The sequence below is a fragment of the Pangasianodon hypophthalmus genome, chromosome 2 (genome assembly GCF_027358585.1).
Source record: "Pangasianodon hypophthalmus isolate fPanHyp1 chromosome 2, fPanHyp1.pri, whole genome shotgun sequence".
Classification (NCBI taxonomy): domain Eukaryota; kingdom Metazoa; phylum Chordata; class Actinopteri; order Siluriformes; family Pangasiidae; genus Pangasianodon; species Pangasianodon hypophthalmus.
The window spans coordinates 15,837,544-15,854,832 of record NC_069711.1 but is presented as its reverse complement, the minus strand read 5'-3'; the positions used below and the strand labels follow the sequence as shown (position 1 = coordinate 15,854,832).

Sequence of the window (17,289 nt, the reverse complement as noted above, 5' to 3'; positions counted from 1 at the left end):
GGACGGCATATTGAGAGTTCCCATGAACAGCTACCAAATGCAAATTCAACACTTGGAATCAGCTCCAGACCTTTTATCTCCTTAATTTATCATGATATAAGGAGGAAACAGGCCACAGCTGGCCATGAAACTGCTTATCAGTCAATTGTCCCATTACTTTTGTGCCTGTGAAAATGGAGGAACTCTGTAAAAATGGCTGTAATTCCTAAACGGTTAATGCAATATTTTTGTTAAACCCCTTGAATTAAAGCTGAAAGTCTATGCTTCAGTCACATCTTGACTGCTTCATTTCAAATCCACTGTGGTGGTGTACAGAGGCAAAATTACCAAAACTGTGTCACTGTCCCAATATTTATGGACCTGACTGTATATATATATATATATATATATATACACACACAGTCAGGTCCATAAATATTAGGACATCGACACAATTCTAACATTTTTGGCTCTATACACCACCACAATGGATTTCAAATGAAACGAACAAGATGTGCTTTAACTGCAGACTGTCAGCTTTACTTTGAGGATATTTACATCCAAATCAGGTGAACGGTGTAGGAATTACAACAGTTTGCATATGTGCCTCCCACTTGTTAAGGGACCAAAAGTAATGGGACAGAATCATAATAATCATAAATCAAACTTTCACTTTTTAATACTTGGTTGCAAATCCTTTGCAGTAAATTACAGCCCGAAGTCTGGAACGCATAGACATCACCAGACGCTGGGTTTCATCCCTGGTGATGCTCTGCCAGGCCTCTACTGCAACTGTCTGCAACTGTCAGTTCCTGCTTGTTCTTGGGGCATTTTCCCTTCAGTTTTGTCTTCAGCAAGTGAAATGCATGCTCAATCGGATTCAGGTCAGGTGATTGACTTGGCCATTACATAACAGTCCACTTCTTTCCCTTCAAAAACTCTTTGGTTGCTTTTGCAGTATGCTTTGGGTCATTGTCCATCTGCACTGTGAAGCGCCGTCCAATGAGTTCTGAAGCATTTGGCTGAATATGAGCAGATAATATTGCCCGAAACACTTCAGAATTCATCCTGCTGCTTTTGTCAGCAGTCACATCATCAATAAATACAAGAGAACCAGTTCCATTGGCAGCCATACATGCCCACACCATGACACTACCACCACCATGCTTCACTGATGAGGTGGTATGCTTAGGATCATGAGCAGTTCCGTTCCTTCTCCATACTCTTCTCTTCCCATCACTCTGGTACAAGTTGATCTTGGTCTCATCTGTCCATAGCATGTTGTTCCAGAACTGTGAAGGCTTTTTTAGATGTCGTTTGGCAAACTCTAATCTGGCCTTCCTGTTTTTGAGGCTCACCAATGGTTTACATCTTGTGGTGAACCCTCTGTATTCACTCTGGTGAAGTCTTCTCTTGATTGTTGACTTTGACACACATACACGTACCTCCTGGAGAGTGTTCTTGATCTGGCCAACTGTTGTGAAGGGTGTTTTCTTCACCAGGGAAAGAATTCTTCGGTCATCCACCACAGTTGTTTTCCGTGGTCTTCCGGGTCTTTTGGTGTTGCTGAGCTCACCGGTGCATTCCTTCTTTTTAAGAATGTTCCAAACAGTTGTTTTGGCCACGCCTAATGTTTTTGCTATCTCTCTGATGGGTTTGTTTTGTTTTTTCAGCCTAATGATGGCTTGCTTCACTGATAGTGACAGCTCTTTGGATCTCATCTTGAGAGTTGACAGCAACAGATTCCAAATGCAAATAGCACACTTGAAATGAACTCTGGACCTTTTATCTGCTCATTGTAATTGGGATAACGAGGGAATAACACACACCTGGCCATGGAACAGCTGAGAAGCCAATTGTCCCATCACTTTTGGTCCCTTAACAAGTGGGAGGCACATATGCAAACTGTTGTAATTCCTACACCGTTCACCTGATTTGGATGTAAATACCCTCAAATTAAAGCTGACAGTTTGCAGTTAAAGCACATCTTGTTCGTTTCATTTGAAATCCATTGTGGTGGTGTATAGAGCCAAAAATGTTAGAATTGTGTCAATGTCCCAATATTTATGGACCTGACTGTATATATATATATATATACTTCAGGGATGTCAGTCTGTCCAGTTAGGAAGCATAAGTGATTGTGAATCAGTTTCACATGCTTTGGTGCAAATGAAAGTAACAAGAGGTGCACTAGAGAGGCAACAGCAAGGCAACCCCCAAAAAGGGAATGCTTTTGCAGGTGGTGGCCACAGACAATTGCTCTCTCCTTATCCTTTCTGACTGATGTCTCTAGTTTTGTGTTTTGTTAGGGTCCTTGTCACTACTTGTAGCATGAGGCAGTACCTGCAACCCAATCAGGTTACACAGGTAGTCCAGCTCCTCCAGGATGGCCGTCGCAAGGAGGTTTGGTGTGTCTCCCAGCACAGTTTGAAGAGCATGGAGGAGATACCCAGAGATGGGTTGTTACATGAGGAGAGCTGGACAGGGCCGTAGAAGGGCAACAACCCAGCAGCCAGACCAGTATCTGCTCCTTTGTGTGAGAAACAGGAGGAGCACTGCCAGAGCCCTACAAAATGACCTCCAGCAGGCTACTGGTTTGCATGTTTCTGACCAAACTGTCAGAAACAGACTCCATAAGCGTGGCATGAGGACCCGATGTCCTCTAGTCGGACCTGTGCTCACAGCCCAGCACTGTGCAGCTCGATTGGCATTTGCCAGGGAACACCAGAATTGGCAGGTCTGCCATTGGCACCCCTTTCTCTTCATGGATGAGAGCAGGTTCACACTGAGCATATGTGAGTCTGGAGATGCTGTGGGGAGTGTTATGCTGCCTGCAACATCATCCAGCATGATGATGGCAGTGAGTTGATGTTCTGGGGAGGAATATTCTTGGAGGGTCGCACAGACCTCCACGTGCTAGCCAACGGTACCCGTACTGCTGTTAGGTACCGGGATGAAATCCTTAGAGCCATTGTCAGACCTTACACTGGTGAAGTGGGCCCTGGATTCCTCCTGGTGCATGACAATGCCCGGCCTCATGTGGCCAGAGTGTGTAGGCAGTGTCTGGATGACGAAGGCATTGATGCCATTGACTGGCCCTCATGTTCCCCAGACCTAAATCAAAATGAGAACCTCTGGGACGTTATGTATTGGAGCATCTGAAGCCGCCAGTAGCACCACAGACTGTCTAGGAGCTCACCGATGTCCTGATCCAGGTCTGGGAGGAGATCCCCAGAACACCATCCACCATCTCATCAAGAGCATGCCCAGACGTTGTCGGGAGTGTATACAGGCATGTGGGGGCCATACACACTACTGACTGACATAAGCTGCTGTGATGAAATTCATATAAGTTGGATCAGCCTGTAATTTCAACTTTTTACTTTGATGTTCGGTGTGATTTTCAATCCAGCCCTCAATGTGCTGATGACTTTGGCTTCCATTGACCATTGTGACATCATTTTGTTCTCAATAAAATAACACAATGTATGTAAGTAAAGATTTTTAACTTGAATATTTCGTTCATCGAGCTCCAACGTGTGATTTTAAGTATTCCCTTAATTTTTTTGAGCAGTATATATTGCAGTGCAATGCAAAACATCATGCAAATATAGATCAAGAGCTTCGGGTCATGTTCACATCAAACATCAGAATGAAGAAGTGTGATCTCTGTGTCTTTGATCTTGGCATGGTTGTTGGTACCAGATGGGCTGATTTGAGTATTTCAGAAACTGCTGATCTCCTGGGATTGTCACACACAACAGTCTCTAGAGTTTACACAGAATTATGCAAAAAACAAAAAACATCCTTTGTGCAGAGGGTCTGCAGGATGAAACACCTTGTTGACGCGAGAGATCAGAGAATGACCAGACTGGTTTGGACAGGAAGTCTAATGTAGCACCAACACCCATGCCCCCTTGTATTGGACATCAGATGTGCTCCCTATGTCATGATTTTTAAGTCAAGACTAAAACAAACTTTTACAGATTACCTTATAAATCTGTGTGCTTCTGTCATATATTTCTTATATAAAAGTGTTTTATGTGTTTAGTGTTTCTCATTTATTTTTCTCTTTATTATTCTTACCTATATATAGAACTTTGGTCAACTTTTGTTGTTTTAAATGTACTTTATAACTTTCATTTCCTTTCCTTTCATTTACTTTACTACACAGAACTGAAACTGAAAAATCACATCAATAATAGCCCTGTAAGTGGAGATGTTTAGCAAATGTTAACTGTTGTGCTAAAGTGAAGTAGGATATCTGAAAGATATTGACACTGAGCTGGAATGAGAACAACATACTTTGTTTTGTCAGAAAGACATCTACTATATCATGAATTCAGTGTATGGAAAACAAAAAACAGAAAGGATGTTCTGCTAGCAGCACAAAAAATGTTATTTGATGAAATAGCACTCCTCCTCCCCTCCTCCTACTAATTTTACATTTAAAATTTATCGCCTTTGAAATTGTAAATTGCTTTGGATAAAAGTGGCAGTCAAACGAGCAAATGCAAATGCCTCACAGAGGAAAGGCTGTACAACCAATTGCACCCACCTACTCCAGCAATTGCAGGCCTGATATAAAAAAGAATGATAGGCAGCTAATGTTTTATACCAAGGAAGTTAAGCAGAGCTTTTTAATAATTCACCTAAGATTTAGTATTTAGATCCAGGGAAACTTGTCCAACTTCTTAAACTACTGACTGCTTCCATCAGGTAGCCTGAACTAATCTTTATCACTTTCTCTCTTTAATCATACATTTGAAATGACAAAGAAAGTATTTGTTTATATGTTTATTTTATCATATGATTATTTTATCATCACAATTGTTAAAGATATTAATCAGAGAAAATAATTTAATCCATGCTTCTTCTTATATAGCAGTTTTTTGTAAACTATCTAAATTACAATCCTGACTGACCTAATTTTCCAACCATTGAAGTTTTAGATTGTTTGTGTGTGCGTGCACAGATGCCTGTTTATGAACACTTAAATATGTATTTTGTCAAGAAAATGCTAAGAGTTGACAAGAACTAAATCATCAGATTCTCAGTTAAGATTGTGAAGACTTAGTTTACTGAAAAGTGATTTATGCTGTCATGTCATGTGAGTTATTTTTCATGTGTTTCTTATATGAAGTTAATAAAATAGGTTATTAAATTCAAGTGGTTTTACTTTTAAAAATCTGGAGGTGGCACCATTACTAACTAGCAGTTTGCAACCAAACTTGTTTTTTCGTATTTTCATTCTCAGAAAATTTAGAACCATTCTCCAGTTGTCCCTGTAGGGAATCCTTATTTTATGAATAAATTAGATTGAGTTTGAAAAAAGAAGCTTTTGAGAAGAATTATTAGAAAAATTAATGTAATTTGACATGTATGTGGATGAAATTCTCCACTATATTCCACCAAAATAGTGAACTTTTTTAGTCTTAAGTTTGAATTGAAGAAGTGCATTTAATAGATTTAAGCGGAATCCATCTAATAAAGAATGATTACATGGATTGTTAATTGTAGCATATGTGAAGGCCAAAGATGGTCAAGGACTAGAACTACAGAAGGTGAAATGTGTAAGTCTATACATGTTACTAATTCCTTACTACTGAGCTACCACTGCCAGCTACCACAAATCCAAAAACGTGAAGCAAAGGCAAAATCAAAAACAGGCAAAATTACAGGCGATCAGCAAACAGAGTGTACGAGGCAAAACCAGAATCACAAAACCAGGGGACAAAGAGCAAGTTCATTAACCAGATAGCAAACACAAGAACAAAGGCTTGGAACATCAGGTATAACTAGAAGGCTATAAACTTCAAAAGCAAGGTTAATGTTGGCTTGAAAGAACCTGCTAAACGAGTAAAACAATATTACAGTCTTTTGTTGTCGCTGATTTTAAAATGTTAAAATGTTTAACAGCTAATCGTTTACAGGTTAAAAGGCTAAAATTTTTTAATATGTAAAGAGCAAAATGTTAAAAATGCTGCTATGATATTCCAGGTGGTTGCTAAAATGTTGCTAGGTGGTTGTTGTGCTAACCCAGTTGGCCGCTAGGGTATTGTTACTCGATTAGTATGAACAGTTAAGCGTGTAATGGTTAAAAGGCTAAAGGCTATGTTAAAACATTAAAATGTTTCTAGCATATTCAGGTTGGTTGCTATGCAAAATCATTTGGTACCTAGTGTTGCTAGGTGGTTGATAGGCTAAAGCAGGTGGTTGCTAGGGTGTTGCTAAGTGGTTGCTAGGCTAACCCAGTTGGTTGCGATGGATGTTTCTAGGTGGTTGCTAGGCTAACCCAGTTGGTTGGTAGGATTGTGCTAGGTGGTTGCTTTGACATTCCAATTTGTTGCTAAGGTGTTGCTAGATTCCCACTGTACTACATAATGATAATAATATTATCATTATCAAGCTATCATTTAGAAAGCTGTCATTATATTCTATATTCTCAAGGTTCTTCATATTCATTATTCACTGCCAGTTTCCACAAGTGTAGTTATGTAGATACTGATGTAAATCTGGTTAAATCTACAACTGTGTTCCATATCTGCACTACTACATTTAATTTAACTTATTGTATTTTATATGTTATATTTTGTGTGTACGTGTTGTATCTTTCTACTGACCATGCTGCTGTAACACAAGAATTTTCCTCATGGGATCAGTAAAGTCTATCTATCTATCTATCTATCTATCTATCTATCTATCTATCTATCTATCTATCTAATACTACAGTAATAGAGTTGAAAAAAATTAAATCCTTATATGTTGTCCTTTTTCATCTGTTGTTTTCCTGATTAATTCTAGTGTGTAACCCAACAGTTTTTGCATAATGAGTACAAAACAATCATTTATCAGTAAACTGACAAAGATAAAACTGACATTTGCATGCCTGCAGGACAGCCTCCAAACTTGAGCAAACTTGATACATTGCCCATTTATTAACTCTCAAAATGCAGCCTTGGGATATTTAGTGTTTAGTCAAGTTTCTCCTCTTTCTAATGCTTGTTTAATTGTTATATAAAATAATTGTTTATTCAGAACTATTTTCAGAGACAGACTTGAAAAATTCAACCAGGAAATTGCTTTCAAATGGCTCCCTAACATTTGTCCAAAATAACATATCCTAAACACATATACACCCATCAGCCATAACATTAAAACCACTAACAAGTGAAATGAATAACATTGATTATCTCATTACAGTGGCACCTGTCATGGGGTGGGATATATTAGGCAGCAAGTGAACAGTCAGTTCTTGAAGTCTCGATCCCATAGAATAGCTACTGTAGCACAAAGAACTGTTGCTGAAAAAGTTCATGCTGGCCATGATAGAAAGGTGTCAGAACACACAGTGCATTGCAGCTTGCTGTGTATGGGGCTGCATAGCCGCAGACCAGTCAGAGTGCCTATGCTAACCCCTGTTCACTGCCAAAAGCACCTACAATGGGCATGTGAGCATCAGAACTGGACCATGGATCAATGGAAGAAGGTAGCCTGGTCTTATGAATCACGTATTCTTTTACATCATGTGGAGGCAGTGTAATGCTCTGGGCAATGTTCTGCTGGGAAACCTTGGGTCCTGTGGGTTCATGTGGAAGTTACTTTGACATGTACCACCTACTTAAATGTGGCGGCGGAGGTGTGCTCGGACATCAGCTTTGAATGGAGTGGGGGCAGGTTGAGCTGGCAAGTAACGCGTGATGATTCTCACCTGTGTCATATTAGCCCGAATTTATTTATGCATGAGAGAGAGCTGAGCAGAGCAGAACTGCGAGGGTGTGTGTGTGTTTGTGTGTATGTGTGTGCACAGCGAAAGAATAAAGCATGGAAAATTGAAAGTTAGCGGGAATAAAGCACCTTTTGTGTTGTTCCAAGCCTGCTTCCTGTAACCTCATTCTCTTCCTGACCCAGGGGAAGTGTCACGCTGGTGCCGAAACCCGGGAGAAAGTGAGATAGATTCACCGGCATTAGCTGAGATCATAAAGTACTTTGACGGCATCCACCAAACCCAACATCAGGCCCTCCTTGAGGCACGGAACACGATCAGCATTTCTAGGCCCTGCTCCAAGCCCAGACAGAGGACCGGCCGGTGCTCTGTAGCCTGGTACAGCCTCCTGGTACTCCAGCAGCTGCCCCAACGACCGCCTCCACCATGGCCCACATCATGCTGTCCAATATGGGGCTGCAGGTCGACTCGGAAGCATTCCTGGATATCTTCAAGCATGCAGCAGCTGTTGGGGGAAGCCCAGATCACAGCCCAAAAGCTTCTGGGGGTGAATCTGCTGGAATATCCAGACTTGCGGCAGGCGATATTGCAACGGGTTGGCTGCACCCCGAACAGCATCATCAGTGCTTCCGCTTATTGCTCAACAGTGAGCTCGGCAGCCCGCTTGAATTTGCCCAACAGCTCCAGGGCATGAGGGCATCCAGGGATGAGGCGGTCTAGCTGGCTGAGGACCACTTGGTGGTGTATCTGGGGGCAGGCAAGCCCCTCCCTTCTCCTTCTCCCTTACTCTCTCTCTCGGTCTCCTGCTCCCCCCTTCCTCCCTGCCTTTTCCCTGTCCCTGCACCATGAAAAAGGGGGTCAATTCCCCTGAAACCAGCTGTACATACCTGGTTTCCTCCCTGTTGTTCCTATCCCCACCTCTGATGTCTCATCTAACTCCCTCTCTCTCTACACAGGTAGATCCCTCTGTGCCCCCCAGGACCAGGGCAAAACCTGGGCAGGTCTGCAGGTGCTGCGGGGAAGCCGGGCATATCCAGGATCAGCATTCCTTCATGAAAGTGGGAATACTGATCTGGATCCCTGATGCACCTTAGGCCTCCCCCGCCCAAGCAGGAAAATACTGCGTGTCAGTGAGTATACAGTGGGGTACACATCAGGCCTTGGTGGACTCAGGGTGTAACCAAATCACCGTCCATCAAAGCCTGATTTAATGCAGGGCATTGGGAAATGCATGATTGGTGAAGGTGAGGTGTGTGCACGGGGATGTTCACGAATATCCGCTGGTGCCCATCATTATTAAATTCCAGGGGCAAAAGCATAAAGTGGAGGCGGCGGTTAGTCCTCGCCTCACCCATCCACTAATTGTTGGGACAAATTGGCCAGGGTTTCAGGTTTTTAGTGAGAAATGGTTGTGGATGGGTCCTGCATGGTGTGGAATGTGTGCAGCGCATGGGTGGGGAGGCTGTGCCAGGGCCGTCAACATCAGCTTTGCGTCAGGGGGACACGGAGGATGGGGAGGGCTCCGCCCCTCCACCGCTGGCAAGTATTCCTCTTGGGGATTTCCCCTTGGAGCAGTTGTGTGACGAGAACCTGAGGGATGCCTTCGACTAAGTGAGAGTTATCGATGGTCAGCAAACACAGACGAATGTTATATTATTCCGCCCGTATTTTGCCATTATTAAAGATAGGTTATATCGAGTGACACAGGACACTCAAACAAAAGCAGAAACAACCCAATTGTTGGTCCCAAAGAGCCGTCAGGAATGGTTATTCCAGGTGGCTCACCATAATCCCACGGCCGGGCTTTTGGGCCAGGATAAGACACTAAACCATTCAATGGCTTGTTTTTATTAACTGGGCATTCGCAGCGATATTCACAGGTGATGTGCAGCATGTCGCAAATGTCAGCTGGTGAGTCCGCTGGCCACCCCAAAAGTGCCATTGTGCCCATTACCTTTAATCGAGGTCCCCTTCAAAAGGATTGGCATGGACCTCATTGGGCCATTAGAAAGCTTCTTACAAGGGTATTGCTTTGTGTTAGTCCTGGTGGATTATGCAACATGATACAGTATCAGGAAACTGTGCCTTGGCGCTCCATATCAGCACGTAGTGCTGCAGAGGCACTCTTCCATGTTATCTCCCGAGTCAGGATCCCAGAAGAGATCCTTACTGACCAGGGCACGATGTTTAGGTCATGGACACTATGTGAACTTGACAAATTATTTTGGATTAAATTGATTAGCACCAGCGTTTACTATCTGCAGACGAACAGGCTGGTCGAACGCTTTAACCAAACTCTTAAAAATATGATTCGGAATTTAATTCACGATGATGCGCAGAACTGGGATAAGTGGTTCAAGCCCCTGTTATTTGCAGTATGAGAGGTCCTGCAAGACTCAACCGGAGTCTTATTATACGGGTGCAAGCCTTGTAGTGTCTTAGCTGTCATTAGAGAAAATTGGGAGGAGGGACCATCTAATAGCAAAAGTGAAATTCAGTACATTCTTGACCTGAGAGCAACACAAAATTAACACAGGAGAATTTGCTACAGGCGCAAGAACATCAATCCTGGCTGTATAACAGGGGTACTCGGCAATGGGAATTTGCCCCGGGAGATAAAGTGCTCATTTTGCTACCCACATTGAGCTCTAAATTACTTGCAAAGTGGCAAGGACCCTTTGAGGTCACATGGCGAGTCAGAGAAGTCGACTTCTGAGGTCAGGCGAATGGATGGATTTGATGAACTTCAAATATACCACCTCAATCTCCTGAAACTGTGGAGAGAGGTGGTTCAAGTGGCTCTGGTAATGGTGGTTCCTGAAAGAGAGGAGCTGAGACCAGAGGTAAGTCAAAAAGAGCAGTCCAATTCACCCCAGTCCCCTGTGGAGACCACCTCTCACCGTCCCACAGAGCACAGGTTGCCAGGTTGCAGGAGGAATTTTCCAATGTGTTTTCAGCTCTACCTGGTCACACCAACCTCATAGAACACCACATTGAGACTCCTACAGGTGTGGTTGTATGCAGTCGCCCACACCGGTTGACTGAACACAAAAAATGTGGTTTGGGATGAACTCAAGACTATGCTCGATATCTAAATTTGACGCATATCCAATGCCTCGCATTGATGAAGTGCTCGATTGGTTAGGCACGGCTCGCTTTTATTTGACACTGGATTTAATTAAGGGGTATTGGTAAATTCTCTTGACTCCAATATCTTGGGGGAAAAGAACTGTTTTTTTCCACACCATTCGGATTACACCAATTTGTCACACTTCCTTTTAGGTTGTTTGGGACCCCAGCAACGTTTCAGTGTCTCATGGACAGAATCATATGCCGCTGCTTATTTAGGTGATATAATCATTTATAGAAATGATTGGAAGCAGCACATTCAACATCTGAGGGCTGTCCTGAGATCCTTGAGAAGGGCAGGACTCACAGCAAACCTAAAGAAGTGTGCAGTTTGGCAGGTGGAGGTATGGTCTATGGGCATCCACTTGGGCCATGGGCAGGTGTGTCCCCAAATTGATAAGACAGAAGCGATTGTTGCCTGTCCGAGATCCAAGACCAAAAAGGGGGTGGGTTCCTGGGGCTGCCTGGCTACTAGAGAAGGTTTGTACCTAATTTTTCAGACGTCACCAGCCTGCTGACTGACCTCACTAAAAGGGGGTGCCAGATCCAGTACAGTGGACAGACAGTACAGAGTCATGCGAGCTGGCTTTCTGCCAGGTAAAGGCGGTTTTGTGGGGGCGCCCACTGCTGCATTTTCCTGACTTTTCTCTCCCTATTATTCTGCAGACTGATGGGTCAGACAGAGGGCTGAGGGCTGTTTTGTCCCAGGTGGGGGTGGGAGAGGAGCACCCCGTGCTGTGCATCAGCCAGAAACTCTTGGTGAGGAAGAACAAGTACAGCACCATCAAGAAGGATTGTCTGGCCATCAATTGGGCGGTTCTCACCCTCCTGTACTACCTACTGGGGCGCCCTTTAACCCTGTGTTCTGACCATGCCCCACTCCAATGGCTCCACCACATGAAGGATGCCAACGCACGGATCACTTGTTGGTATCTGGCACTTCAACCATTCAATTTAGAGGTGGTCCACAGACCAGGGGCACAGATGGTGGTAGCAGATTACATCTCCTGCCAGGGGGGGAGTCAGCCGCAGGCCGTATGGCTCCCCGGGCCTGAGTCAGGCAGTGGGAGTATGTGGCAGCGGGGGTGTGGTCAAGCGTCAGCAGTGGACGGAAAGGGGGCAGGTTGAACTGGCAGGTAACGCGTGATTCTCACCTGTGTCATATTTGTTGTAATTAGTGTTACGGCATAGGGAACATTCCTGCAAAGTTTCTACTCTACTTTCCACATGTTTTGCTTGTTTTTTGTCACCTGGATTGTTGCTAAATAAATATGGATAAAAAATTATATTTCATAAGGTAGAATCGGTGCTCCCATTTCAGAAATTGAAGTGCACCAGCACTAACAAAAATCCCTTCTGGGATCTCACAAAAAATCTAAAGTAAAATAATAATTCAGGCCTTACAATGTCGCTAACAGCTGTAGTGTATAAATACTATATATATCTAAAAATACAGTATATCTATTTGTATTGCATTATTTTTATTGTGTAGGGTTTTTTTTAGCTTGTGCCTGTTTTATTTTATCTTGTGCCTTTTGACACTGTCAGTAGACAATAACAGAACGCAAAGGTAAAAAAAAAAATCACAAATACGCTTACAAGAAAAACATATAAAATGTTATATTATTTTTCATAAGCATGCAAGTAAACACAGAAACATGCCCTTTGTAAGCAGACTAAAACAATGTTTTAGTTAGAATTACATGGTTTCCTTCAGGGTGCAGGAATATGGGATGATAAACCAATAAATGTGATTTCAGTCTGTTTGGAAAATACACCCACAAAATGGGAAAATTAAGCATGGAGGTCCAGAGGATACTTAGACTGCTTTTTCTTTGATATATTAAAAACAAATATAAATGTTTGAGGAAACATTTTTTTTTCACATTTAGTCTACACTAAAGCTGCCTATAGTGGGAAGTCATGATAACCCACCAAAGCATAATTATATCTGACTCTATTGTTATCAACAGTCATTCAGAAAGATAAAAGATAGCTGGCAAAGTCATCATCAACAGTGGATAGATGCAAACTTGCATTTACATCTTGTAAACTCATGTATCATCCAGAATCCAGAATTTCCCATGTCACTGTTGGCCGCTTAAATACAATTTGTTTTAGCTAATAATATTATCATGAGTGGGGTATGGTGCGCCAAGTAGGTTTTGTGGAACAATCACCATGCTACTATATAATTCATTTTGGCCTAAAGGTCAAAAGTTGTGTCTATCTCCCTCAGGAGTGTTTTTAATACCATATTTGGTCTTCCTGTTTGCCTGTGGCATTCCACTGTTCCTCTTGGAGGCATCATTGGGTCAGTACACCAGTCAGGGCAGCATCACCTGCTGGAGAAAAATCTGCCCTTTGATTCAAGGTGATTCTTTATGCTTTTAAGCTAAAAACAAGTAACATGGCTGTTTTCCAACCATGTGGCCAAAGGTTTGTGGACACCTGACCATCACACTTATATGTGGTTCTTCCCCAAACTATTGCCACAAAGTTGGAAGGACAACTGTATAGGATGTCTTTGTATGCTGTAGTATTACAAATTCCCTTCACTGGAACTAAGAGGCCCAAACCTTTTCCAGCATGGCAGTGCCCCTGTACACAAAACGAGCTCCATGAAGAAACGGCTTCCCAAGTTTGGTGTGGAAGAACTCAAGTTGCCTATTAGAAAGCCCTGACCTTAACCCCACCTTTAGGATGAATTGGGATGCTGACTGCACCACAAACCTCCTCGCCTGACATGAGCACCTGATCTCACTAATGCTCTTGTGGCTGAAGGATCACAAATCTCCACAGCCACACTCCAAAATCTAGTAGAAAGCCTTCACAGAAGAGTGGAGGTTATTATAACAGCAAATGGGATTTTCAAAAAGCACATATGAGTGTGATGTTCAGGTGTCCACATACTTTTGGCCGTATAGTGTACCTTAAGATAACTCAAGAGTGGAGTGTGCAGGGGCCCAGGCACTATAGGCCTGAGGATGATTAATTATGACTTCTTGTATGTGGGCAAAGCCCCCATCTTCTTTAGTCACTACCCACCACTTGTTATAGATGGTGAGGATACGGATGTAAATTTACTGGTACACAGTGAACTAAACACCAAGGCAAGGCACAAAACCATTAAGCATTTCCTGCCCTAATAAGGGTTACTAGATCTTACCTCCTCAGCCAGGCCCAAGGCTAATGTTCTCAGCTGGCCTACTGACTGGCCCACACACACAACCCAGCCATGCTATAGGCTCACCACCTGCAATAGGCAAGCATAAGAATCTGAGTGACTTTGACAAGGGCCAAATTGTGATGGCTAGACGACTGGGTCAGAGCATCTCCAAAATGGCAGGTCTTGTGGGTGTTCCTAGTAAGTCTACACAATATTAGGCAGGTGGTTTTAATGTTATGGCTGATCCGTGTACACAATATAAGCAAAGATGACATGGGGGGACAGTATGGCTATGAAAATTAACAGAAATTATTTATAAAACATCTGCCTTGTGGCAAACTACTGAGCAGGCTGTCCTGCTAAAAGAAGAACCAAATTACTGGTCAATTGTCAGCATCCATAGGAGAGGTTCAAGAAAGAGTTTGTCTGATGAGTGTACATTTGACTTTTATTAGTTTGTTATCTTTTCCACTTTTATTCTACAGGATTTTGCTATGGAACTGTAGTGTTCCTGTTGTATACATGTACTGTGTACATGTGCTGTATGTAGGACAATTTTAGCAACTTCAGTATACCAGAGAATGCAACTTCTCTGGAGGTTCTGGGGGTGAGTTGTTTTATCCTCTTGTTACAATAAATCCATTGTATTATTACATATATTAAATATATAAATCTCACAGGTAGTGTGTATGAGCTAGGCAGTGTGAGGTGGGAGCTAGCTCTGTGTCTCCTCTTGGCTTGGATCATCTGCTACTTCTGTGTGTGGAAGGGAGTGAAGTCTACAGACAAGGTGAGAGCCTCTTGACACTTATTCAGGAGGTATTGATGATGGACATAGAAACTGATTGATGTCCTCTTTCAATAGTACACTCAGTGGGGGAGGCATTATGTTTCTGTGTTTTCCGTTTGTCCATCTGTCTGTTCATCCATCAGTCTGTTTGTTTGAGATTACTGTTAGCGTGATATCTCAAGTGCTTGTGGTTGAAAGTTTAAGATTTATATGGAATTATCATTGTAACCAGCAGATGAACTGATTAGATTTTGTAATTGATCCAAACAGGGTTAAGGTCGCATCAAGGTCAAATGTCTGGAATATTTTTTCTTCAATAGCTTCCTTCATGTTTGACGTATATTTTAAGGGTATTTCTGGTATATAAATTAGTAAAAAGAAGGAGTAGACTTCTTGGTAGCAGAGACATTTCCGTTGATGCAGTTGGCATAGAGTTTAACTTGTTTTCTAGTCTTGACTGAGAGACCTCTTTTTTCTCAGGTGCTCTATTTCACTACTACTTTTCCTTATGTGATGTTGGTGGTGCTGTTGGTGCATGGACTCACATTGCTTGGAGCTGTTTATGGCATAAGATTTTACTTCAACCCAGATCCTATACGTCTTTCAGACCCGCAGGTAGAGACATGAAGAAATCTGACCAAGCTTAAGATAGGACACGCCACTTTATCATTTTGTATCCATTTTTACTGTTACAAATAACTAGATGGCTTACAGAACCTACAGTTAATAACTTTTCTGTCTCTACTACTAGATTTTCTGTCAGTACTTTAGTGGTAGTGTTACAGATGCAGACACAACAAGTAAATATGTTTTTTATTTTTATTTTGAATGCCAAGAGTCCAAAATTCACAAACATTAAAAAACATGCAAGGGGTTAAAGACAGATATTAGGCTGATACAAGGAGTAAAAACATAAATGCTTTGCAATGTTTCCAGCTATAGACATTATTAAATACAGAATTCATGCTGTTGTTTTCAAAACAAGATACATGGCAAATTCGCACCTGTCTTTATCAGTGTTTTTATGTATTTAATAAAATACTGTCAAATATATTATTTTATGTGTTACTGTAGAGCATAAATTGTGCTACAGAATATACCAGATTCACTGATAACAAAACAGAACATTAACAAAACACTACATATAATTCCTGAGAGCTTAATTTAGCTAAGATGTGCTTCACAATACCTTTAAAAAATTTTTTCAGTTTTATTTATTTAGGTGTAATGCAAGAAAGAAAGAGATGGTACAACTTGGGAATGGTCGTTCTGGCCTAGTATGAAGTGCTATTTATAACAGCATTGATATTACTGACTATGTAAATAATCTGAGTGTTTCAATGGCATAATATTTTTTTTTCAGTTGATTTCTCTGGCCTTTACACTTCACTTAAATTTATGCACACATTTGTCCTTCATGTTGTTGCTGTGGATTTTAAAATCTGGATAAAATAGAAGTGTCTGTGTTCTGTGAGACCATGATCAATTTGTTTGTTCTTATTTGTTACCAATAAAAGTAGTTGTATTTGGTTAATAGTTGGATGAAGTCACTTATTTGTGTTGAATTGGGGTGACATAACCAGTGTATTCCCAAAACAAGCCTATGCTTGAAGCAAGAATTTTTTTTTGTTTTCTGCAATTGTGTTAAAAGCCTTTCTGTGAAGGCTGAGGAAAGCCCATCTCCCACCCCCCATCCTCACCATATTCTACAGAGGGACTATCGAGAGCATCCTGAGCAGCTGTATCACTGCCTGGTTTGGGAATTGCACGGTCTCGGACCCTGCAGCAGATAGTGAGGACAGCTGAGAAGATCATCAGGGTCTCTCTTCCCTCCATCACAGACATTTACACTACACACTGCATCTGCAAAACCACCAGCATTGTGGAAGACCCCACACACTCTTCACCCTCCTGCCATCTAGCAAATGGTACAGAAGCATTTGGGCCCTCACGGCCAGACTGAACAACAGTTTCTTCCCCCAAGCCATCAGACTCCTCAAAACTCAGAAACTGGACTGAAAACACACACACACATACAAAAACTGAACACCATCCCATTCTCTTTGCAATTTTTGCACATCTCTGTATTCACTACCTGCATTTTTGCTGCCACAATATTTATAAAATACTGTATATAATTTTTTATACTCTCTACCTGGCTTCTACCCCTTATGTTTACATTTACAGCAACTTATATTGTTACTCTGTTGCACTACTGTCATCTGACTCACTTTCTTACTAGAACTGTCTAATAGTTGGCGTTGCATTGTATCTTACTGTGTCTGTTGTCCTGTTGGTAGTCGTTGTTCTGTCTCGTGCTGTCTACACATGTCTGCATGTGCACTTTATGTAAAAAATATGTAGTCTCTTGTAGTTCTGTGTTGGTCTGTGTTGTTTTATGTAGCACCATGGTCCTGGAGGAACCCAGTTGTTTCGTTTCACTGTGTACTGACTAGCTGTATATGACTGAAATGACAATAAAGCCACTTGACATGA

The 17,289-nt window shown here is 42.0% G+C and overlaps 1 protein-coding gene across 3 annotated transcripts in view; it reads left to right on the top strand.

Moving 5' to 3' along the window:
• Nucleotides 1–4,606: 4,606 nt before the first annotated feature.
• LOC113536620 (sodium- and chloride-dependent GABA transporter 2) overlaps nt 4,607–17,289 on the top strand; it is a 25,511-nt gene continuing 12,828 nt past the window's right edge. For all 3 annotated transcript variants that reach the window (XM_053232069.1, XM_034311668.2, XM_053232068.1), the window contains exon 1: nt 4,607–4,698. The gene's annotated coding sequence lies outside the window, so the exon portion shown is untranslated. The remainder of the gene's footprint in view (nt 4,699–17,289) is intronic.